The 25135-nt window shown below is 57.1% G+C and overlaps 1 protein-coding gene across 7 annotated transcripts in view; it reads left to right on the forward strand.

The window, feature by feature from the left end:
* The first annotated feature begins 1096 nt into the window (after nt 1-1096).
* The window catches only part of LOC140389980 (vitamin K-dependent protein C-like), a 101186-nt gene continuing 77147 nt past the window's right edge, over nt 1097-25135 (forward strand). Inside the window, exon 1 of one of the 7 annotated variants that reach the window (XM_072474720.1) lies at nt 1097-1156. The gene's annotated coding sequence lies outside the window, so the exon portion shown is untranslated. The other 6 variants (XM_072474723.1, XM_072474721.1, XM_072474722.1 and 3 more) reach the window with 6 other exon arrangements.

Raw genomic sequence — 25135 nt, forward strand, 5'->3', positions numbered from 1 at the left:
GGATCTGGTCGTGAACATAGTAGTGGTAATCCGTAAAGCGAAGGGGTGTTGATTCCTGCCATTCTTAGGTCTCGCAGTGACCTGTGGGCACGGTCCAATAGGAGCCTGTACTCCAGTTTTACTACGTCCTGCAATAACTGTGTGCCAAACTCCGTAGAATGAGGGCCGTCTGCCCCCTCATCCACACCAAATTGGCAAATCATGTTGAGTCTCTGACGCCCTGACAAATCGTCACGTTTCACCTACAATGATTTGAATTCAACTGAGAGCTGAGTTACTGCAGTCTGAAGGTCCACAATGGTATTGCCACAGAACACTGCTGAGCGCTCAAGTTTCTCAAATGGTTTTCCTGAGATTTAGAGGCTGCTTGCAGTGTTGTTATGGGGAACTCCAATTCTTTCCTACAGAGCCAACCTTGGAATGGAGGCTTGCGGCTAGCATGTCGATTTTCCCACATATAACACTTGAGCGACTCCAATGCATCTGTAAACAGGCCCTGTTATATGTGTGATTTATTTATTTCTCAGCCAGCAGACTAGCATCAGCACAGCCTGAGGCTTCATGGCATACTATCGCAGCGTCCTTCTGAGATCTGGTTCCGGGCATTTCTCAAAGTTTTGTGAGCAAACTTATTTGCATTTGCACTTACAAACAAAAGATGTTGGTTGAGAGATAGAAAAATAATGAAACTACGCCGAAAATAGTATAATTCAGTCACTATTTCACGGAGCATAGGGAAATGCGTTTTACATTGTCAGTGATATATCAATTTTCTTTGAACAATTCAATGAATCAAACGACCTGACACTTACAAATTCATGCTAACTCTCCGATAAATCCAAACCTTCCTCCGTGTCCTGTCCCATATTATACAACCTAGAGTTCACAAATGAGGTCAAACTGAAGTGATCTTTAGCTTCCCAGCTTCTCCCTTTCCTCTCTTGAACAACTATGTGATACCTGCACCTTCCCATTCTCTGTTCAATTGATATTTGGAGAATTATTATGGATAATGCCTTTGCTAAATCCTCCCGACACTCATTCGGTGTGAGGCAAGAGGTTGGGGGGAGGGGGGTGCAGGGGGCGGTGTCGGGAATCAGAGATTGCGTAGTAAGCAGTGGACACAAGATCGTGGTCGGCTGTGGTGCACTTTGAGGTACGCGCTGTGAGAAAATGCTGCTGTCACTGCTCTTAGGTTTAGACTGTTTCCCCCAGCACTTTCGCCACACTGCTGCCCGAGCTGCTCACTGTTAAATCTGAATGAGATACTGGTCGAACAAAATGTCCTCGAACTGCAATGGGGATATGTCAGCCATCAGATATTTACCCATGGATGCAACCCGTTCTGGTACGGATGCTCTGAGTAAATATTTGAAGTTAGTCATTAACTGAGATTTTTCAGGCATTGGCAGTCTTCGCCAATGTAAATAGGTAATGCCTGTGTGATGTAAAATGTTACCTCTGTTTATGTGTGGATAAATTATTTTTAAAGGTGCAACACCATAGATAATTCCAGAGTCCGATTCAAATTCGGGATTAGAAAAAAATCTGGACTATGACCTCGCCACGTGCGGTGGGTCAGTGATGTACCTCGGCCTGTGTGGTGGGTCAGTGATGTACCTCGGCTGTGCACTGGGTCAGTGATGTACCTCGGCCTGTGCGGTGGGTCAGTGATGTACCTCGGCCTGTGCGGTGAGTCAGTGATGTACCTCGGCAAGTGCGGTGGGTCAGTGATGTACCTCGGCTGTGCACTGGGTCAGTGATGTACCTCGGCCTGTGCGGTGGGTCAGTGATGTACCTCGGCCAGCGCGGTGGGTCAGTGATGTACCTCGGCAAGTGCGGTGGGTCAGTGAGGTACCTCGGCTGTGCACTGGGTCAGTGATGTACCGCGGCATGTGCGGTGGGTCAGTGATGTACCTCGGCTGTGCACTGGGTCAGTGATGTACCTCGGCCAGTGCGGTGGGTCAGTGATGTGCCTCGGTCTGTGCGATAGGTCAGTGATGTACCTCGGCTTGTGCGGTGGGTCAGTGATGTATCTCGGCCTGTGCGGTGGGTCAGTGATGTACCTCGGCCTGTGCGGTGGGTCAGTGATGTACCTCGGCCTGTGCAGTGGATCAGTGATGTACCTCGGCCTGTGCGGTGGGTCAGTGATGTACTTCGGCCTGTGCGATGGGTCAGTGATGTACCTCGGCCTGTGCGGTAGGTCAGTGATGTAACTCTGCCTGTGCAGTGGGTCAGTGATGTACTTCGGCCTTTGTGATGGGTCAGTGATGTACCTCTGCCTGTGCAGTGGGTCAGTGATGTACCTCTGCCTGTGCAGTGGGTCAGTGATGTACTTCGGCCTGTGCGATGGGTCGGTGAGGTACATCGGGCTGTGCAGTGGGTCAGTGATGTACCTCTGCCTGCGCGGTGGGTCAGTGATGTACTTCGGCCTGTGTGCTGGGTCAGTGATGTACCTCTGCCTGCGCAGTGGGTCAGTGATGTACCTCGGCCTGTGCGGTGAGTCAGTGATGTACTTCGGCCTGTGCGATGGGTCGGTGATGTACCTCGGCCTGTGCAGTGGGTCCGTGATGTACCTTGGCCTGTGTGATGGGTCATTGATGTACCTCTGCCTGCGCGGTGGGTCTGTGATGTACCTCGGCCTGCGCGGTGGGTCAGTGATGTACCTCATGCTATGTGTTGGTCAGTGATGGACATCGGCTTGTGCATTGGGTCAGTGATGGATTGTAGCGCACAAAGACTCCGAGAGACGAATAGAGTGAAGTCGATGAGGCTTTATTAAGCGTGACTGTTTCCCCCGCAGTTCGGTAGTAGACTGCCTGCGGGGGAAGACTCCAGGTACTTATACTCCGCCTTCAGGGCGGAGCTAGAGGTCAACGTCCAACCAGGACCCGGGATCTGTCAGCCAATGACATCATGGCTGCACAGTCCCACATGAACCCTAATGCATACTACCACATTCACCCTTTGTTAAAAATGAACCCGGCGGGGTGATGCTTCGCATGGTGTTAAGGGTTTACAAGGCTGGTCCTGCGAGGAAAACGTTCACATGTTATAACAGTATGTACAAGGTTTTTTTTTTTGTTTCAAACTATTTACAGTAATCGTCAGGAAAAGACAAAAAGTTCTCGTTAAAAGTCCACATTGTACTGTTAGATCGACGCCACGAGGCGGTCGGGCGGTCTGGTCGTCCGTGTCGATCGCCTCGGCCCCGGTGGTGGTGGTGCTTGTTCCGGTGTTGTCTTCTCCGGGAGCCTTACGGTTTCAGCGTGGGCTTTATTCCTGGTCGGGCCTGGGAGGAGGACTGATCCTTCTGGGAAGGGGGTGGTCGCGGGGTGCGGCGGTGGCAGGAAGGGAGGGGGTTGGGTGATTGGTGTCGGGGGGGCGTGTGTGTTGCCGGCGGGCGCCAGATCTCGCAGAGAGACCGTGTCCTGTCGGCCGTTGGGGTACTCCACGTAGGCGTACTGCGGGTTCGCGTGAAGGAGGTGAACCCTTTCGACCAACGGTTCCGACTTGTGCGCCCGCACGTGCTTTCGGAGCAAGATGGGTCCTGGGGCCGCCAGCCAGGTCGGCAGCGACGTTCCAGAGGAGGACTTCCTGGGGAAGACAAGGAGGCGCTCATGAGGCGTTTGGTTAGTGCTAGTACACAGTAGTGACCGGATGGAGTGGAGGGCATCCGGAAGGACCTCCTGCCACCGGGAAACTGGGAGGTCCCTGGACCGTAGGGCCAGTAGGACGGTCTTCCAGACCGTGCCGTTCTCCCTCTCTACTTGCCCGTTCCCCCGGGGGTTGTAGCTGGTCGTCCTGCTCGAGGCTATACCCTTGCTGAGCAGGAACTGGCGCAGCTCGTCACTCATGAAAGAGGACCCCCTGTCGCTGTGGACGTATGCGGGGCAACCGAACAGTGTGAATATGGTGTTCAGGGCTTTAATGACTGTGGCTGCGGTCATGTCAGAACAGGGGATGGCGAATGGGAAGCGGGAGTACTCGTCCACCACATTAAGGAAGTATGTGTTGCGGTCGGTGGAGGGGAGGGGTCCTTTGAAATCCAGACTAAGGCGTTCAAAGGGGCGGGAAGCCTTAATCAGGTGCGCACTATCCGGCCTGAAAAAATGCGGTTTGCATTCTGCGCAGATGTGGCAGTTCCTTGTGACTGTACGGACCTCCTCTAAGGAGTATGGGAGATTGCGGGACTTGATAAAGTGGAAAAACCGAGTGACCCCCGGGTGGCAGAGGTCCTCGTGGAGGGTTTGGAGACAGTTTATTTGTGCGTTGGCACATGTGCCGCGGGATAGGGCATCGGACGGCTCGTTCAGCTTTCCGGGATGATACAAGATCTCGTAGTTGAAGGTGGAGAGCTCGATCCTCCACCTTAAGATCTTGTCGTTTTTGATTTTGCCCCGCTGTGCATTATCGAACATGAAGGCTACCGACCGTTGGTCGGTGAGGAGAGTGAATCTCTTGCCGGCCAGGTAATGCCTCCAATGTCGCACAGCTTCCACTATGGCTTGGGCTTCCTTTTCCACTGAGGAGTGGCGGATTTCTGAAGCGTGGAGGGTTCGGGAGAAAAAGGCCACGGGTCTGCCCGCTTGGTTAAGGGTGGCCGCTAGAGCTACGTCGGAGGCGTCGCTCTCGACCTGGAAGGGGAGGGACTCGTCGATGGCGCGCATCGTGGCCTTTGCGATATCCGCTTTGATGCGGCTGAAGGCCTGGCAAGCCTCTGTCGACAGAGGGAAGGTCGTGGTCTGTATTAGAGGGCGGGCCTTGTCTGCGTACTGGGGGACCCACTGGGCGTAGTATGAAAAGAACCCCAGGCAGCGTTACAGGGCTTTTGAGCAGTGCGGGAGGGGAAATTCCATGAGGGCGCGCATACGTTCGGGATCGGGGCCTATTATCCCATTGCGCACTATGTAGCCCAGGATGGCTAGCCGGTTGGTGCTAAAAACGCACTTGTCCTCGTTGTACGTGAGGTTCAAGGCTTTAGCGGTCTGGAGGAATTTTTGGAGGTTGGCGTCGTGGTCCTGCTGGTCGTGGCCACAGATGGTTACATTGTCGAGATACGGGAACGTGGCCCGCAACCCGTGTTGATCAACCATTCGGTCCATCTCTCGTTGGAAGACGGAGACCCCGTTTGTGACGCCAAATGGGACCCTTAGGAAATGGTATAATCGCCCGTCTGCCTCGAATGCTGTGTACTTGCGGTCACTTGGGCGGATGGGGAGCTGATGGTAGGCGGACTTGAGGTCCACGGTGGAGAAGACTTTATATTGGGCAATCCGATTGACCATGTCGGATATGCGGGGGAGAGGGTACGCGTCTAGTTGTGTGTACCTATTGATGGTCTGGCTATAGTCTATGACCATCCTTTGCTTCTCCCCTGTCTTCACTACTACCACCTGTGCTCTCCAGGGACTATTGCTGGCCTGGATTATGCCTTCCTTGAGTAGCCGCTGGACTTCGGACCGAATGAAGGTCCGGTCCTGGGCGCTGCACCGTCTGCTCCTAGTGGAGACGGGTTTGCAATCCGGGGTGAGGTTCGCAAACAAGGATGGGGGTTGCACCTTGAGGGTTGCGAGGCCGCAGATAGTGAGTGGGGGTATTGGGCCGCCGAATTTGAAGGTAAGGCTCTGTAGATTGCACTGGAAGTCTAATCCCAGTAATGTGGGGGCACAGAGTTGGGGAAGGACGTGGAGCCTGTAGTTTTTGAACTCCCTCCCCTGCACCGTTAGGGTAACTATGCAGAAACCTTTGATCTGTACGGAGTGGGATCCTGCAGCTAGGGAAATCTTTTGTGCGCTGGGATGGGTGGTCAAAGAACAGCGTCTTACCGTGTCGGGGTGGATAAAGCTCTCCGTGCTCCCGGAGTCAACTAGGCATGGTGTCTCGTGCCCGTTTATCAGCACTGTTGTCGTCGTCGTCTGGAGTGTCCGGGGCCGAGCTTGGTCCAGCGTTATTGAAGCGAGACGTGGTTGTAGTAGTTGAGCGTCTTCTTCGAACCCCGTGGAGCCGTCAACACTGGGGTCCGTTGTTGCCGTCCAAGATGGCGTCGGGGATGAACAAAATGGCTGCCCCCATGCATCGCACATGGCTGGGGGGTCACAAGTTGGCGGCGGGGTGGACAAAATGGCCGCCCCCTGCGTCGTACAGGTCTGGGGTGGTCCAAGATGGCGGCGCCCTTCCTCCCCTCGTGGTGGCCGGGACCCAAAATGCGGGTCGCACATGGGGCGCTGGGGGAGTTGGGGAGCGTTCGGAATGCGCGGGGCTCCCTCATCTCTGGGGACAGCGGTGGTCGGGACCCAAATTGGTTGCGCCGGCGGGTCATACGTGGGGCGCGGGGGGGGGGGGTTTGGGGGGCGTTACAGACGCGCAGAACTCCCTCTTCTCCATGGAGAGCGGTGGTCGGGACCCAAAGTGGTAGCGCCGGCGGGTCATACATGGGGGTTTGGGAAGCGTAAGCGGCGTGCAGGGCTCCCTGTTCTCCCGGGACCGCGGTGGTCGGGACCCAGAGTGGCTGCGCCTGCGGGTCGTACATGGGGCGCTGGGGGGGTTGGGGAGCGTAAGCGGCGTGCAGGGCTCCCTGTTCTCCCGGGACAGCGGCGACCTCGCGGGACCGGCACACAACCGCGAAATGGCCCATTTTCCCGCAGCTCTTGCAGATCGCTGCGCGGGCCGGGCAGCGCTGCCGGGGGTGTTTCGCCTGGCCGCAGAAATAGCAGCAGGCGCCCCCGGTGCGACTTGGCGTTTGGACTGCGCAAGCCTGTGGGGTGTCCGGGGGGGGGGTGTGGGTTTGTCGCGACGGGTACGTATGGAGCCCAATGGGCTACCGCGCGGTCGGGGCCGGAGGCGCGGGTATTTCGCGCGGCCACGTCTAGGGAGGCTGCTCGGGCCCGTGCCTCTGAGAGTCCTAGCGACTCTTTTTCTAGAAGTCTTTGGCGGATTTGGGAGGAGTTCATACCTGCCACAAAAGCATCGCGCATTAACATGTCCGTGTGTTCAATTGCGTTCGCCGACGGGCAGCTGCAGGCTTGTCCCAAAATTAGTAGCGCGGCGTAGAATTCATCTATCGATTCTCCGGGACTTTGCCGTTTCGTTGCGAGTTGCTAGCGAGCGTAGATCTGGTTTACTGGGCGGACATAGAGACTTTTCAGTGCTGCGAACGCCGTCTGGAAATCCTCTGCGTCTTCGATGAAAGAGAAAATATCCGTGCTTAACCTCGAGTGCAGGACCTGTAGTTTTTGGTCTTCTGTGACCCGGCCGGTGGCCGTTCTGAGGTAGGCCTCGAAACAAGTCTGCCAATGCTTGAAAGCTGCTGCCGCGTTCACTGCGTGGGGGCTGATCCTCAGGCATTCCGGGATGATCCTGAGCTCCATAGTCCTTTTTAGGCACGCTTAATAAATTGTAGCGCACAAAGACTCCGAGAGACGAATAGAGTGAAGTCGATGAGGCTTTATTAAGCGTGACTGTTTCCCCCGCAATTCGGTAGTAGACTGCCTGCGGAGGAGGACTCCAGGTACTTGTACTCCACCTTCAGGGCGGAGCTAGAGGTCAACGTCCAACCAGGACCCGGGATCTGTCAGCCAATGACATCATGGCTGCAGAGTCCCACATGACCCCTAATGCATACTACCACATGGATCACGGCCTGTGATGTGTGTCAGTGATTTACCTCGGTCTGTGCGGTTGGTCAATGATGTATCAGAGCCTGTGCGGTGGGTCAGTGATGTATCACGGCCTGTGCGGTTGGTCAGTGATGAATCCCGGCCTGTACGGTGGGTCAGTGATGTATCCTAGCCTGTGCGGTTGGTCAGTGATGTATTCGAGCCTGTGTGGTTGGTCAGTGATGTATCTCAGCCTGTGCGGTGGGTCAGTAATGTCTCCCAGCCTGTACGGTGGGTCAGTGATGAATCCTGGCCTGTACGGTGGGTCAGTGATGTATCCTAGCCTGTGCACTGGGTCAGTGATGTATCCTAGCCTGTGCGGTGGATCAGTGAAGTATCACGGCCTGTGCGGTGGATCAGTGAAGTATCACGGCCTGTGCGGTGGGTCAGTGATGTATCCCAACCTGTGCGGTGGGTCAGTGATGTATCCCAGCCTGTGCGGTGGGTCAGTGATGTATCCCAACCTGTGCGGTGGGTCAGTGATGTACCCCGGCCAGTGCGGTGGGTCAGTGATGTACCACAGCCTGTGCGATGGGTCAGTGATGTATCCCAGCCTGTGCGGTGGGTCAGTGATGTAGCCCAGCCTGTGCGGTGGGTCAGTGATGTATCCCGGCCTGTGCGGTGGGTCAGTGATGTACCCCGGCCAGTGCGGTGGGTCAGTGATGTACCTCGGCCTGTGCGGCGGGTCAGTGATGTACCTCGGCCTGCGCGGTGGGTCAGTGCTGTACCTCGGCCTGTGCGGTGGGTCAATGATGTACCCCGGCCAGTGCGGTGGGTCAGTGATGTACCACAGCCTGTGCGATGGGTCAGTGATGTATCCCAGCCTGTGCGATGAGTCGGTGATGTACCTCGGCCTGTGCGGTGGGTCAGTGATGTACCCCGGCCTGTGCGGTGGGTCAGTGATGTACCTCGGCCTGTGCGGTGGGTCAGTGATGTACCTCGGCCTGCGCGGTGGGTCAGTGATGTACCTCATGCTATGTGTTGGTCAGTGATGGATATCGGCTTGTGCATTGGGTCAGTGATGAATTTCGGCCTGTGCGCTGGGTCAATAATGGATCTCGGTCTGTGCGCTGGGTCAGTGATGGATCACCCCTTATGCTGTGTGTCAGTGATGTACCTCGGCCTGTGCGGTTGGTCAGTGATGTATCAGAGCCTGTGCGGTAGGTCAGTGATTTATCCCGGCCTGTGCGGTGGGTCAGTGATGTATCACGGCCTGTGCGGTGGGTCAGTGATGTATCAGAGCCTGTGCAGTGGGTCAGTGATGTACCACAGCCTGTGCGGTGGATCAGTGATGTATCCGAGCCTGTGCGGTGAGTCAGTGATATATCCCAGCTTGTGCAGTGGGTCAGTGATGTATCCCAGCCTCTACGGTGGGTCAGTGATGTATCCCGGCCTGTGCGATGGGTCTGTGATGTATCCTAGCCTGTGCGGTGGGTCAGTGATGTATCACGGCCTGTGCGCTGGGTCAGTGATGTATCACAGCCTGTGAGATGGGTCAGTGATGTATCCCATCCTGTGCGGTGGGTCAGTGATGTATCCCGGCCTGTACGGTGGCTCAGTGATGTATCCCAGCCTGTGCGGTGGGTCTGTGATGTATCAGAGCCTGTATGGAGGCTCAGTGTGGTAGTTTGTATTGGGGGTCATGTGGGACTGGAAGCCCTAATGTCATTGGCTGACAGATCCCGGGTCCTGGTTGGCCGTTGACCTCAAGCTCCGCCCTGAAGGCGAAGTATAAGAAGCCGGTGTCTTCCCCCGCAGGCCAGTTTACTATCGGGCTGCTGGGGAACAGACACGCTTAATAAAGCCTCATCGACTTCACTCTATTCGTCTCACGGAGTCTTTGTGCGCTACAATTTATTAAGCGTGCCTAAAAAGGACTATGGAGCTCAGGATCATTCCAGAATGCCTGAGGATCAGCCCCCACGCAGTGAATGCGGCAGCAGCCTTCAAACACTGGCAGACTTGCTTCGAGGCCTACATCAGATCGACCACAGGCCGAGTCTCAGACGAACAAAAACTGCAGGTCCTGCACTCGAGGGTGAGCACAGAGATTTTCACCCTCATTGAAGACACCGACGATTTCCAGACGGCGTTCACAGCACTGAGAAATCTCTACGTTCGCCCAGTTAACCAAATCTACGCTCGCTACCAGCTCGCGACGAGACGGCAAGCTCCCGGAGAATCGATGGACGAGTTCTACGCCGCGCTGCTGATTTTGGGACGATCCTGCAGCTGCCCGTCGGTGAATGCAAACGAACATACGGACATGTTAATGCGCGACGCTTTTGTGGCAGGTATGCAATCCTCCCAAATCCGCCAAAGACTTCTAGAAAAAGAGTCGCTAGGACTCTCAGAGGCCCGGGCCCTAGCAGCCTCCCTAGACGTGGCCGCGAGTAATACCCGCGCCTACGGCCCCGACCGCGCGGCAGGCCATTGGGCCCCGTACGTACCCGTCGCGGCAAACCCCCTACCCCCCCCCCCCGGACACCCCACAGGCTTGCGCAGTCCAAACGCCGAGTCGCACCGGGGGCGCCCGCTGTTATTTCTGCGGCCAGGCGAAGCACCCCCGACAACGCTGTCCGGCCCGCGCAGCCATCTGCAAAAGCTGCCGTCCCGGGGCCACAGGGAGCCCTACAAGCAGTCTATGCCTCCCAACCCCCCCAGCACGCCTTGTACAACCCGCAGGCGCAGCCGCTCTGGGTCCCGACCACCGCGGCCCCGGGAGAACTGGGAGCCCTGCACGCCGCCTACGCTCCCCAACCCCCCTCCCCGCAGTCCATGTACGACCCGCCGCCGGCGCTCCCGCTTTGGGTCCCGGCCAACACTCTCCACGGAGAGAAAGGGGTCTTTCGCGTCCCGAACGCCACCCTCACCCCCGTCCCGCGCCCCACGCCTGACCCGCCGGCGCCACCTACTTGGACGCCGACCACTGCTGTCCCCGGTGAGGGAGCTCCTCGTGCTCCTTGCGCTCGCGGCCCCACGCCTGACCCGCCGGCGCCGCCAACTTGGGCCCCGACCACCGCTGTCCCCGGCGAGGGAGCTCCGCGCGGTCCTAGCGCTCGCGGCCCTGGCGCTCGCAGTGAAGGAACTCCGCGCGGTCCTAGCGCTCCCCAGACCCCCCAGCACACCATGTGCGACCCGCAGACGCCGCCATTTTGGGTCCCGACCAACACGAGGGGAGGAGGGGCGCCGTTGTGCGACCCGCAGACGCCGCCATTTTGGGTCCCGACCACCACGAGGGGAGGAGGGGCGCCGCCATCTTAGACCGCCCCCGACCTGTACGACGCATGGGGGCGGCCATTTTGTCCATCCCCGGCGCCATCTTGGACGGCAACAACGGACCCCACCCCACTACTACAACCATGGCTCGCTTCGGTTACGCTCGATCAGGCTCGGCCCCGGACTCTCCAGACGACGACGACAACGGTCCTAATTAACGGCCACGAGACGCCATGCCTAGTCGACTCCGGGAGCACGGAAATTTTTATACACCCCGACACGGTAAGACGCTGTTCCTTAACTACCTACCTCAGCGCACAAAAGATTTGCCTAGCTGCAGGATCCCACTCCATACAGATCCAGGGATTCTGCATAGTTACCCTAACGGTACAGGGGAGGGAATTCAAAAACTACAAACTTAACGTCCTTCCCCAACTCTGTGCCCCCACCTTGTTGGGATTGGATTTCCAATGTAACCTACAGAGCCTTACGTTTAAATTTGGCGGCCCCATACCCCCACTCACTATCTGCGGCCTCGCTACCCTCAAGGTGCAACCCCCGTCCTTGTTTGCGAACCTCACCCCGGATTGCAAACCCGTCGCCACTAGGAGCAGACGGTACAGCGCCCAGGACCGGACCTTCATTCGGTCCGAAGTCCAGCGACTACTAAAGGAGGGCATAATCCAGGCCAGCAATAGTCCCTGGAGAGCGCAGGTGGTAGTAGTGAAGACAGGGGAGAAACAAAGGATGGTCATTGACTATAGCCAGACCATCAACAGGTACACACAACTAGACGCGTACCCTCTCCCCCGCATATCCGACATGGTCAATCGGATTGCCCAACACAGCCTTCGAGGCAGACGGGCGATTATACCATTTCCTACGGGTCCCTTTTGGTGTCACAAACGGGGTCTCGGTCTTCCAACGGGAGATGGACCGAATGGTTGATCAACACAGGTTGCAGGCCACGTTCCCGTACCTCGACAATGTAACCATCTGCGGCCACGATCAGCAGGACCACGACGCCAGCCTCCAAAAATTCCTCCAGACCGCCAAAGCCTTGAACCTCACGTACAACGAGGACAAGTGCGTTTTTAGCACCGATTGGCTAGCCATTCTACTAATAAATTGTAGCGCACAAAGACTCCGTGAGACGAATAGAGTGAAGTCGATGAGGCTGGGGGGGTTGGGAGGCATAGACTGCTTGTAGGGCTCCCTGTGGCCCCGGGACGGCGGCGACCTCGCGGGATCGGCACACCACCGCATAGTGGCCCTTTTTCCCGCAGCTTTTGCAGATAGCTGCGCGGGCCACTATGCGGTATGTTCGTTTGCATTCACCGACGGGCAGCTGCAGGCTCGTCCCAAAATCAGCAGCGCGGCGTAGAACTCGTCCATCGATTCTCCGGGAGCTTGCCGTCTTGTCGCGAGCTGGTAGCGAGCGTAGATTTGGTTAACTGGGCGAACGTAGAGGTTTCTCAGTGCTGTGAACGCCGTCTGGAAATCGTCGGTGTCTTCAATGAGGGTGAAAATCTCCGTGCTCACCCTCAAGTGCAGGACCTGCAGTTTTTGTTCGTCTGAGACTCGGCCTGTGGTCGATCTGATGTAGGCCTCGAAGCAAGTCTGCCAGTGTAGTATCACAGCCTGTGCGGTGGGTCAGTGATGTATCCCGGCCTGTGCAATGGGTCAGTGATGTATCCCAGCCTGTGCGATGGGTCAGTGATGTATCCCAGCCTGTGCGGTGGGTCAGTGATGTATCACAGCCTGTGCGGTGGGTCAGTGATGTATCACAGCCTGTGCGGTTGGTCAGTGATGTATCCGAGCCTGTGCGGTGTGTCAGTGATGTATCCCAGCCTGTGCGGTGTGTCAGTGATGTATCCCAGCCTGTGCGGTGGGTCAGTGATGTATCACAGCCTGTGCGGTGGGTCTGTGATGTATCCCGGCCTGTGCGATGGGTCAGTGATGTATCACAGCCTGTATGGTGGGTCAGTGATCTATCCCAGGCTGCATGGTGGGTCAGTGATGTATCACAGCCTGTGCGGTGGATCAGTGATGTATCCCGGCCTGTGTGGTGGGTCTGTGATGTATCAGAGCCTGTACGGTGGGTCAGTGATGTATCCCAGCCTGTGTGGTGGGTCAGTGATGTATCCCGGCCTGTGCAATGGGTCAGTGATGTATCCCAGCCTGTGCGGTGGGTCTGTGATGTATCAGAGCCTGTACGGTGGGTCAGTGATGTATCCCAGCCTGTGTGGTGGGTCAGTGATGTATCAGCACCTGTGCGGTTGGTCAGTGATGTATCACGTCCTGTGCACTGGGTCAGTGATGTATCCCAGCCTGTGCAGTGTGTCTGTGATGTATCAGTGCCTGTGCGGTTGGTCAGCGATGTATCACAGCCTGTGCAGTGGGTCAGTGATGTATCCCGCCCTGTACAGTGGCTCAGTGATGTATCCCAGCCTGTGCGGTGGGTCTGTGATGTATCAGAGCCTGTATGGTGGCTCAATGATGTATCACGGCCTGTGCGATGGTTCAGTGATGTATCACAGCCTGTGCGGTGGGTCAATGATATATCCCAGCCTGTGTGGTGGGTCAGCAATGTATCCCCACATCTCTGGTGAGTCAGTGATGTATCCCAGCCTGTGTGGTGGGTCAGTGATGTATCCCCACCTCTGCGGTGGGTCAGTGATGTATCCCAGCCTGTGTGGTGGGTCAGTGATGTATCCCCACCTCTGCGGTGGGTCAGTGATGTATCCCAGCCTGTGCGGTGGGTCAGTGATGTATCCCAGCCTGTGCGGTGGGTCAGCGATGTATCCCAGCCTGTGCGGTGGGTCAGTGATGTATCCCAGCCTGTACGATGCGTCAGTGATGTATCCCAGCCTGTGCGGTGGGTCAGTGATGTATCCCAGCCTGTACGATGGGTCAGTGATGTATCCCGTCCTGTGCGCTGGGTCAGTGATGTATCCCCGCCTGTGCGGTGGGTCAGTGATGTATCCCAGCCTGTGCGGTGGGTCAGTGATGTATCCCAGCCTGTGCGTGGGTCAGTGATCTTTCCCAGCCTGTATGGTGGGTCAGTGATGTATCCCGGCCTGTACGGTGGGTCAGTGATGTACCACAGCCTGTGCGGTGGGTCAATGATGTATCCCGGCCTGTGCGTGGGTCAGTGATGTATCCCAGCCTGTGCGCTGGGTCAGTGATGTATCCCACAATGACTTACGAGAGACGAATAGAGATGAAGTCGATGAGGCTTTATTAAGCGTGACTTGTTCCCCGCAGTTCAGCAACAGACTGGAGCTGCGGGGAGAACTCCTGGTTCCTATACTCCGCCTTCAGGGCGGAGCTAGAGATCAACAGCCAACTCGGACCCGGGATCTGTCAGCCAATGGCATCACGGCTTCACAATCCCACATGACCCCTAATGCATACTACCACATTCACCCCTTGTTAAAAATGAACCCGGCGGGGTGGTGCTTCGCATGGTGGTAGGGGTTTACAAGGCTGGTCCTGGGAGGAAAAAAACTTTTTGCATGTCATTACTGTGCCCTACACTTTGCCCTACACTGGGCTATGTACAGGGTTTGTGAACTATTTACAACATTCGTAAGAGGAACAGAACCTTCTCGTTGTAGTCCCACAACATTCTTGTGTTACACCGATGCCACGAGTCGAGCGGGCGGTCTGGTCTTCCTTGTCGATCGCCACAGCCCCGGTGGTGGTGCAGGTGCTTGTTCCAGCGTTGTCGTCTCCGGGAGCTTTACGGTGTCTGCTTCTGCTTCACCCCTGGTCGGACATGGGAGGAGGACGATCCTCCCGGGAAGGGGGCGGTCGCGGGGTGCGCCGGTGGCAGGGAGGGTGTGATTGGTGTCGGGGGGGTGTGCGTGTTGCCGGCGGGCGCCAGGTCTCGCAGTGAGACCGTGTCCTGTCGGCCGTCGGGGTAGGCGTACTGCGGGTTCGCGTGGTGGAGGTGAACCCTCTCGACCAACGGGTCCGACTTGTGCGCCCGCACATGTTTCCGGAGCAAGTTGGGTCCTGGGGCCGCCAGCCAGGTCGGCAGCGACGTTCCAGAGGAGGATTTCCTGGGGAAGACAAGGAGGTGCTCATGAGGCGTTTGGTTAGTGCTAGTACACAGCAGCGACCGGATGGCGTGGAGAGCGTCCGGGAGGACCTCCTGCCACCGTGAAACTGGGAGATCCCTGGACCGTAGGGCCAGTAGGACGGTCTTCCAGACCGTGCCGTTCTCCCTCTCTACTTGCCCGTTCCCCCGGGGGTTGTAGCTGGTCGTCCTGCTCGAGGCTATACCCTTGCTGAGCAGGAACTGGCGCAGCTCGTCACTCATGAAGGAGGACCCCCTGTCGCTGTGGATATATGCGGGGCAACCGAACAGTGTGAATATGGTGCTAAGGGCTTTAATAACTGTGGCCGCTGTCATGTCGGGGCAGGGGATGGCGAAGGGGAAACGAGAGTGCTCGTCCACCACGTTCAGGAAGTATGCGTTGCGGTCGGTGGAGGAAGGGGCCCTTTGAAATCCAGACTGAGGCGTTCAAAGGGACGGGAAGCCTTGATCAGGTGCGCTCTATCCGGCCTGAAAAAGTGCGGTTTGCACTCTGTGCAGATGTGGCAGTTCCTGGTGACTGTAGGGACCTCCTCCACGGAGTAGGGGAGGTTGCGGGACTTTATAAAATGGTGGAACCGAGTGACCCCCGGGTGGCAGAGGTCCTCGTGGAGGGTTTGGAGACGGTTTATTTGTGCGTTGGCACATGTGCCGCGGGATAGGGCATCGGACGGCTCGTTCAGCTTTCCGGGACGGTACAAGATCTTGTGGTTGAAGGTGGAGAGCTCGATCCTCCACCTTAAGATCTTGTCATTTTTAATTTTGCCCCACTGTGCATTATCGAACATGAAAGCTACCGACCGTTGGTCAGTGAGGAGAGTGAATCTCCTGCCGGCCAGGTAATGCCTCCAATGTCGCACAGCTTCCACTATGGCTTGGGCTTCCTTTTCCACTGAGGAGTGGCGGATTTCTGAGGCGTGGAGGGTTCGGGAGAAAAAGGCCACGTGTCTGCCCGCTTGGTTAAGGGTGGCTGCCAGAGCTACGTCAGAGGCGTCGCTCTCGACTTGGAAGGGGAGGGACTCGTCGATGGCGCGCATCGTGGCCTTTGCGATATCCGCTTTGATGCGGCTGAAGGCCTGGCGAGCCTCTGTCGACAGGGGGAAGGTAGTGGTCTGTATTAGGGGGCGGGCCTTGTCTGCGTACTGGGGGACCCACTGGGCGTACTATGAAAAGAAGCCCAGGCAGCATTTCAGGGCTTTGGAGCAGTGGGGGAGGGGAAATTCCATGAGGGGGCGCATGCGTTCGGGGTCGGGGCCTATTATCCCATTGCGCACTACATATCCCAAGATGGCTACCCGGATTGTGCTAAACACGCACTTGTCCTCGTTGTATGTGAGGTTCAAGGCTTTAGCGGTCTGGAGGAATTTTTGGAGGTTGGCGTCGTGGTCCTGCTGATCGTGGCCGCAGATGGTTACGTTGTCGCGATACGGGAACGTGGCCTGCAACCCGTGTTGATCAACCATTCGGTCCATCTCCCGTTGGAAGACCGAGATCCCGTTTGTGACGCCAAATGGGACCCTTAGGAAGTGGTATAGTCGCCCGTCTGCCTCGAAGGCTGTGTACTTGCGGTCACTTGGGCGGATGGGGAGCTGGTGGTAGGTGGACTTGCGGTCCACGGTGGAGAAGACCTTATATTGGGCAATCCGATTGACCATGTCGGATATGCGGGGGAGAGGGTACGCATCTAGCTGTGTGTACCTGTTGATGGTCTGGCTATAGTCTATGACCATCCTTTGCTTCTCCCCTGTCTTTACTACTACCACCTGTGCTCTCCAGGGACTATTGCTGGCCTGGATTATGCCTTCCTTCAGCAACCGCTGGACTTCGGACCGAATAAATGTCCGGTCCTGGGCGCTGTACCGTCTGCTCCGAGTGGCGACGGGTTTGCAATCCGGGGTGAGGTTTGCAAACAAGGATGGGGGCTCAACCTTGAGGGTTGCGAGGCCGCAGATAGTGAGTGGGGGTATTGGGCCGCCGAATTGGAATGTTAGGGTCTGCAGGTTGCACTGGAAGTCTAATCCCAGTAATGTGGGCGCGCAGAGTTGGGGAAGGACGTAGAGCCTGTAGTTTTTAAACTCCCTCCCTTGCACCGTTAGGGTCACTATGCTGAACCCTTTGATCTGTACGGAGTGGGATCCTGCAGCTAGGGAAATCTTTTGCGTACTGGGACGGATGGTCAAAAACAGCGTCTTACCGTGTCGGGGTGGATGAAGCTTTCTGTGCTCCCGGAGTCGATCAGGCATGGTGTCTCGTGTCCGTTGATCAGCACCGTTGTTGTCGCCGTCTGGAGCGTCCGGGGCCGTGCTTGGTCCAGCGTCACCGAGGCCAGATGTGGTCGCAGTGTCTCAGCGTCTTCTTCGAACCCCGTGGAGCCGTCGATGCTGGGGTCCTTTGTTGTCGTCCAAGATGGCGGCGGGGGTGGACAAAATGGCCGCCCCCATGCATCGCACATGGCTGGGGGGTCCCAAGATGGCGGCGGGGGTGGTCAAAATGGCCGCCCCCATGCATCGCACATGGCTGGGGGGTTACAAGATGGCGGCGGCCATCCTCCCCTCGTGGTGGCCGGGACCCAAAATGGCGGCGCCTGCGGGTCGCACATGGGGCGCTGGGGGGGTTGGGGAGCGTTTGGGATGCGCTGGACTCTTGGGACTCATGAAGTCGATGAGGCTTTATTAAGCGTGACTTGTTCCCCGCAGTTCAGCAACAGACTGGAGCTGCGGGGAGAACTCCTGGTTCTTATACTCCGCCTTCAGGGCGGAGCTAAAGATCAACAGCCAACCAGGACCCGGGATCTGTCAGCCAATGGCATCACGGCTTCACAGTCCCACATGACCCCTAATGCATACTACCACACCAGCTTGTATGGTGGGTCAGTGATGTATCCCGGCCTGTGCGATGGGTCAATGATGTATCCCGGCCTGTGCCATGGGTCAATGATGTATCCCGGCCTGTGCGATGGGTCAGTGATGTATCCTAGCCTGTGCGGTGGGTCAGTGATGTATCACAGCCTGTGCGGTGGGTCAGTGATGTATCCCAGCCTGTACGGTGGGTCAGTGATGTATCCCAGCCTGTGCGGTGGGTCAGTGCTGTATCCCAGCCTGTACGGTGGGTCAGTGATGTATCCCGGCCTGTGCGATGGGTCAGTGATGTATCCTAGCCTGTGCGGTGGGTCAGTGATGTATCCCGGCCTGTGCAATGGGTCAGTGATGTTTCCCAGCCTGTGCGGTGGGTCAGTGATGTATCACGGCCTGTGTGGTGGGTCAGTGATGTATCAGCACCTGTGCGGTTGGTTAGTGATGTATCACGGCCTGTGCACTGGGTCAGTGATGTATCCCAGCCTGTGCGGTGCGTCTGTGATGTATCAGTGCCTGTGCGGTTGGTCAGCGATGTATCACAGCCTGTGCGGTGGGTCAGTGATATATCCCAGCCTGTGCGGTGGATCAGTGATGTACTTCGGCCTGTGCAGTGGGTCAAGGATGTACCTCGGCCTGTGCGGCGGGTCAGTGATGCACCTCGGCCTGTGCGGTGGGTCAGTGATGTACCTCGGCCTGTGCGGTGGGTCAGTGATGTATCCGAGCCTGCGCGGTGGGTCAGTGATGTACCTCATGCTATGTGTTGGTCAGTGATGGACATCGGCTTGTGCATTGGGTCAGTGATGAATCTCGGCCTGTGCGCTGGGTCAATAATGGATCTCGGTCTGTGCGCTTGGTCAGTGATGGATCACGGCTTATGCTGTGTGTCAATGATGTACCTCGGCCTGTGCCGTTTGTCAGTGATGTCTCAGAGCCTGTACTGTGGGTCAGTGATGTACTCCGGCCTGTGCGGTAGGTCAGTGATTTATTCCGGCATGTGCGGTGGGTCAGTGATGTATCCCGGCCTGTGCGGTGGGTCAATGATGTATCCCAGCCTGTGCGGTGGGTCTGAGATGTATCAGAGCCTGTATGGTGGGTCAGTGATGTATCTCAGCCTGTGCGGTGGGTCAGTGATGTATCACGGCCTGTGCGGTGGGTCAGTGATGTATCCCGGCCTGTGCGATTGGTCAGTGATGTATCCCAGCCTGTGCGGTGGGTCAGTGATGTATCACAGCCCGTGCGGTGGGTCAGTGATGTATCCCGGCCTGTGCGGTGGGTCAGTGATGGATCACGGCCTGTGCGATGGGTCAGTGATGTATCCCGGCCTGTGCAATGGGTCAGTGATGTTTCCCAGCCAGTGCGGTGGGTCAGTGATGTATCACAGCCTGTGCGGTGGGTCTGTGATGTATCAGAGCCTGTACGGTGGGTCAGTGATGTATCCCAGCCTGTGTGGTGGGTCAGTGATGTATCAGAACCTGTGCGGTTGGTCAGTGATGTATCACGGCCTGTGCACTGGGTCAGTGATGTATCCCAGCCTGTGCGGTACGTCTGTGATGTATCAGTGCCTGTGCGGTTGGTCAGCGATGTATCACAGCCTGTGCGATGGGTCAGTGATATATCCCAGCCGGTGTGGTGGGTCAGCGATGTATCCCCGCCTCTGTGGTGGGTCAGTGATGTATCCCCACCTCTGCGGTGGGTCAGTGATGTATCCCAGCCTGTACGATGGGTCAGTGATGTATCCCGTCCTGTGCGCTGGGTCAGTGATGTATCCCCACCTCTGCGGTGGGTCAGTGATGTATCCCAGCCTGTGCGGTGGGTCAGTGATGTACCTCGACCTGTGCGGTGGGTCAGTGATGTACCACGGCCTTTGCGGTGGGTCAGTGATGTATCCCAGCCTGTGCGGTGGATCAGTGATGTATCACGGCCTGTGCGGTGGGTCAGTGATGTATCCCAGTCTATATGGTGGGTCAGTGATGTATCCAACCCTGTGCGGTTGCTCAGTGATGTATCCCAGCCTGTATGGTGGGTCAGTGATGTACCCCGGCCAGTGCGGTGAGTCAGTGATGTATCAGAGCCTGTGCGGTGGGTCAGTGATGTATCCCAGCCTGTGCGGTGGATCAGTGATGTACTTCGGCCTGTGCAGTGGGTCAGGGATGTACCTCGGCCTGTGCGGCGGGTCAGTGATGTACCTCGGCCTGTGCAGTGGGTCAGTGATGTACCTCATGCTATGTGTTGGTCAGTGATGGACATCAGCTTGTGCATTGGGTCAGTGATGAATCTCGGCCTGTGCGCTGGATCAATAATGGATCTCGGTCTGTGCGCTGGGTCAGTGATGTCTCAGAGCCTGTACTGTGGGTCAGTGATGTACTCCGGCCTGTGCGGTAGGTCAGTGATTTATCCCGGCCTGTGCGGTGGGTCAGTGATGTATCAGAGCCTGTGCGGTGGGTCAGTGCTGTATACCATCCTGTGATGTCGGTCAGTGATGTATCCCAGCCTGTGCGGTGGCTCAGTGATGTATCAGAGCCTGTGCGGTGGGTCAGTGCTGTATACCATCCTGTGAGGCCGGTCAGTGATGTATCCCGGCCTGTATGGTGGCTCAGTGATGTATCCCAGCCTGTGCGGTGGGTCTGAGATGTATCAGAGACTGTATGGTGGGTCAGTGATGTATCCCGGCCTGTGCGGTTGATTAGTGATGTATCACGGCCTGTGCGGTGGGTCAGTGATGTATCACAGCCTGTGCGGTGGGTCAGTGATGTATCCCAGACTGTGTGGTGGGTCAGTGATGTATCCCCGCCTGTGCAGTGGGTCAGTGATGTATCCGAGCCTGTGCGGTGGGTCAGTGATATGTCCCAGCCTGTGCAGTGGGTCACTGATGTACTTCGGCCTGTGCAGTGGGTCAGTGAATAACCTCGGCCTGTGCGGCGGGTCAGTGATGTACCTCGGCCTGCGTGGTGGGTCAGTGATGTACCTCGGCCTGTGTGGTGGGTCAGTGATGTACTTCGGCCTGTGCGATGGGTCGGTGATGTACCTCGGCCTGCGCGGTGGGTCAGTGATGTACCTCATGCTATGTGTTGGTCAGTGATGGACATCGGCTTGTGCATTGTGTCAGTGATGAATCTCGGCCTGTGCGGTTGGTCAGTGATGTATCACGGCCTGTGCGGTGGGTCAGTGATGTATCACGTCCTGTGCGGTGGGTCAGTGGTGTATCCCAGCCTGTGCGGTTGGTCAGTGATGTATCACGGCCTGTGCGGTGGGTCAGTGATGTATCACGGCCTGTGCGGTTGGTCAGTGATGTATCACGGCCTGTGCGGTGGGTCAGTGATGTATCCCAGCCTGTGCGGTGGGTCAGTGATGTATCCCCTCCTGTGCGGTGGGTCAGTGATGTATCCCAGCCTGTGTGGTGGGTCAGTGATGTATCCCGTCCTGTGCGCTGGGTCAGTGACGTATCCCAGCCTGTGCGCTGGGTCAGTGATTGTGGTGGTATGTATTAGGGGTAATGTGGTACCTGTGAAGCCGAGAAGCTATTGGCTGTCAGGTCCCGGGTCCTGGTTGGATCTGCCGACTTCTGGCTCCGCTCTGAAGGCGGAGTATAAGAGCCCGAGCTTCTCCCCGCAGCCTTATTCTGTTGCTGAGCTGCTGGGGACAAGTCTCGCTTAATAAAGCCTAGATCGACTTCATCACTTCTCCTTTCGCTTAAGTCATTGTGCGCTACAATTTATTAAGCGAGCTTAAAAGACTATGGAACTCCGGATCGCCCCGGAGTGCCTGCGGATCAGCCCCCACGCAGCGAACTCGGCAGCAGTATTCAAACACTGGCAAGCATGCTTTGAAGGCTACCTCCGAACGGCCCCCGGCCGGATCACAGAAGAGCAGAAAATGCAGGTCCTGCATTCGAGGGTAAGCCCGGAAATTTACTCTCTAATAGAAGACGCAGAGGATTTCCCGACACGTTCACATTATTGAAGGGAATTGACGTTCGGCCCGTGAACCAGGTCTATGCGCGCCACCAACTCGCGACGAGACGACAAAGTCCCAGAGAATCGCTCGAGGAATTCTACGCCGCGCTGCTAATTTTGGGACGAGGCTGCAGCTGCCCGCCGGTGAACGCGATCGAACACACGGACCTGCTAATTCGTGATGCATTTGTGGCAGGTATGAACTCTCCCCAAATTCGCCAAAGACTTTTAGAAAGAGAGTCGCTAGGACTCTCAGAGACACGGGCCCTTGCAGCCTCTCTTGATGTGGCCTCACAAAACGCCCGCGCCTACGGCCCCGACCGCGCGGCAGCCCCTTGGGCTCCGTGGACCCCCATCGCGACCAACTCCCCGGCACCCCCCCCTTGCGCGGTTGAAGCGCCAGACCATCCCGGGGGGGCCCGCTGCTATTTCTGCGGACAAGCGAAACACCCCCAGCAGCGCTGCCCGGCCCACGCAGCTATTTGTAAAAGCTGCTGCCAAAAGGCCCATTACGCGGCAGTGTGCCGGTCCCGGGGGGTCACCGCAATCCCCGGAGAAGAACGGGGCCAGCACATCCCAAACACCCCCCAACCCCCCCCCCCGTGCCCCATGTGCGACCCGCGGGCGCCGCCAGTTTGGGTGCCGGGCACCACGAGGGGAGGATGGGTGCTGCCATCTTGTGACCCCCCAGCCACGTGCGATTCATGGGGGCGGTCATTTTGTCCACCCCCGGCCGCGTGCGATTCATGGACGCCACCATCTTGGTTGACAACAAAGGACCCCAGCATCAACGGCTCCACGGGGTCCGAAGAAGACGCCGCGACACTACTACCACGACTGGCTTCGGTGACACTGGATCAATCGCGGCCCCGGACGCTCCAGACTACGACAACAACGGTGCTGGTCAACAGATACGAGTCGCCATGCCTGATCGGCTCGGGGAGCACGGAAAGTTTTATTCACCCAGACACGGTAAGACGCTGTTTTCTGACCATCCATCCAAGCACGCAAAAGATTTCCCTAGCTGCAGGATCCCATTCCGTACAGATCAAAGGGTTCTGCATCGCAAACCTAACGGTGCAAGGGAGGGAGTTTAAAAACTACAGGCTCTACGTCCTGCCCCAACTCTGCGCGCCCACATTACTGGGATTAGATTTCCAATGTAACCTTCAGAGCCTAACATTCCAATTCGGCGGCCCAATACCCCCACTCACTATCTGCGGCCTCGCAACTCTCAAGGTTGAACCGTCGTCCTTGTTTGCAAACCAAACCCCGGATTGCAAACCCGTCGCCACTAGGAGCAGACGGTACAGCGCCCAGGACCGGATATTTATTCGGTCTGAAGTCCAGCGGTTGCTGAAGGAAGGCATAATTCAGGCCAGCAATAGTCCCTGGAGAGCCCAGGTGGTAGTCGTAAAGACCGGGGAGAAGCAAAGGATGGTCGTAGACTATCGTCAGACCATCAACAGGTACACGCAGCGAGATGCGTACCCTCTTCCCCCGCATATCCGACATGGTAAATCGGATTGCCCAGTATAAGGTTTTTTCCACCGTGGACCTCAAGTCTGCCTACCACCAGCTCCCCATCCGCCCAGGTGACCGCAAGTACACCGCCTTCGAGGCAGACGGGCGTCTATACCACTTCCTAAGGGTCGCATTTGGCATCACGAACAGGATCTCGATCTTCCAACGGGAGATGGACCGAATGGTTGACCACGGGTTGCAGGCCACGTTCCTGTATGTCGACAACGTAACCATCTGCGGCCACGATCAGCAGGACCACGACGCCAACCTCCAAAAGTTCATCCAGACCACTAACGCCCTGAACCTCTCATATAACGAGGAAAAATGCGTTTTTAGCACAAACCGTTTGGCAATCCTGGGATACCGGAGTGCGCAATGGAATAATAGGCCCCGACCCCGAACGCATGCGCCCCCTTATGGAATTTCCCCTCCCCCACTGCTCCAAAGCCCTAAAACGCTGCCTGGGCTTCTTTTCATATTGCGCCCAGTGGGTCCCCCAGTACGCAGACAAGGCCCGCCCGCTAATACAGTCCACTACCTTCCCCCTGTCGACAGAGGCTTGCCAGGCCTTCAGCCGCATCAAAGCGGATATCGCAAAGGCCACGATGCGCGCCATCGATGAGTCCCTCCCCTTCCAGGTCGAGAGCGACGCATCCGATGTAGCTCTGGCGGCCACCCTTAACCAAGCGGGCAGACCCGTGGCCTTTTTCTCCCGGACCCTCCACGCCTCAGAAATCCGCCACTCCTCAGTGGAAAAGGAAGCCCAAGCCATAGTGGAAGCTGTGCAACATTGGAGGCATTACCTGGCCGGCAGGAGATTCACTCTCCTCACTGACCAACGGTCGGTAGCCTTCATGTTCGATAATGCACAGCGGGGCAAAATTAAGAATGACAAGATCTTAAGGTGGAGGATCGAGCTCTCCACCTTCAATTATGAGATCTTGTATCGTCCCGGAAAGCTGAACGAGCCGTCCGATGCCCTATCCCGCAGCACATGTGCCAACGCACAAATAGACCGCCTCCAAGCCCTCCACGAGGACCTCTGCCACCCGGGGGTCACTCGATTCTACCATTTCATAAAGTCCCGCAACCTCCCCTACTCTGTGGAGGAGGTCCGTACAGTCACCAGGAACTGCCACATCTGCGCAGAGTGCAAACCGCACTTTTTCAGGCCGGATAGAGCGCAACTGATCAAGGCTTCCCGCCCCTTTGAACGCCTCAGTTTGGATTTCAAAGGGCTCCTCCCCTCCACCGACCGCAATGCATACTTCCTGAACGTGGTGGACGAATACTCCCGATTCCCCTTCGCCATCCACTGCCCCGACATGACAGCGGCCACAGTCATTAAAGCCCTTGGCACCATATTCACACTGTTCGGTTGCCCCGCGTATATCCATAGTGATAGGGGGTCCTCCTTCATGAGTGACGAGCTGCGCCAGTTCCTGCTCAGCAAGGGCATAGCCTCGAGCAGGACGACCAGCTACAACCCCCGGGGGAACGGGCAAGTAGAGAGGGAGAACGGCACGGTCTGGAAGACCGTCCTACTGGCCCTACGGTCCAGGAATCTCCCAGTTTCCCGGTGGCAGGAGGTCCTCCCGGATGCTCTCCACTCCATCCGGTCGCTGCTGTGTACCACCACGAACCAAACGCCTCATGAGCGCCTCCTTGTCTTCCCAAGGAAGTCCTCCTCCGGAACATCGCTGCAGACCTGTCTGGCGGCCCCAGGACCCATCTTGCTCCGGAAACATGTGCGGGCGCACAAATCGGACCCGTTGGTCGAGAGGGTTCACCTTCTCCACGCGAACCCGCAGTACGCCTACGTGT

The sequence above is a fragment of the Scyliorhinus torazame genome, chromosome 14 (assembly GCF_047496885.1).
Source record: "Scyliorhinus torazame isolate Kashiwa2021f chromosome 14, sScyTor2.1, whole genome shotgun sequence".
Taxonomy (NCBI): Eukaryota; Metazoa; Chordata; class Chondrichthyes; order Carcharhiniformes; family Scyliorhinidae; genus Scyliorhinus; species Scyliorhinus torazame.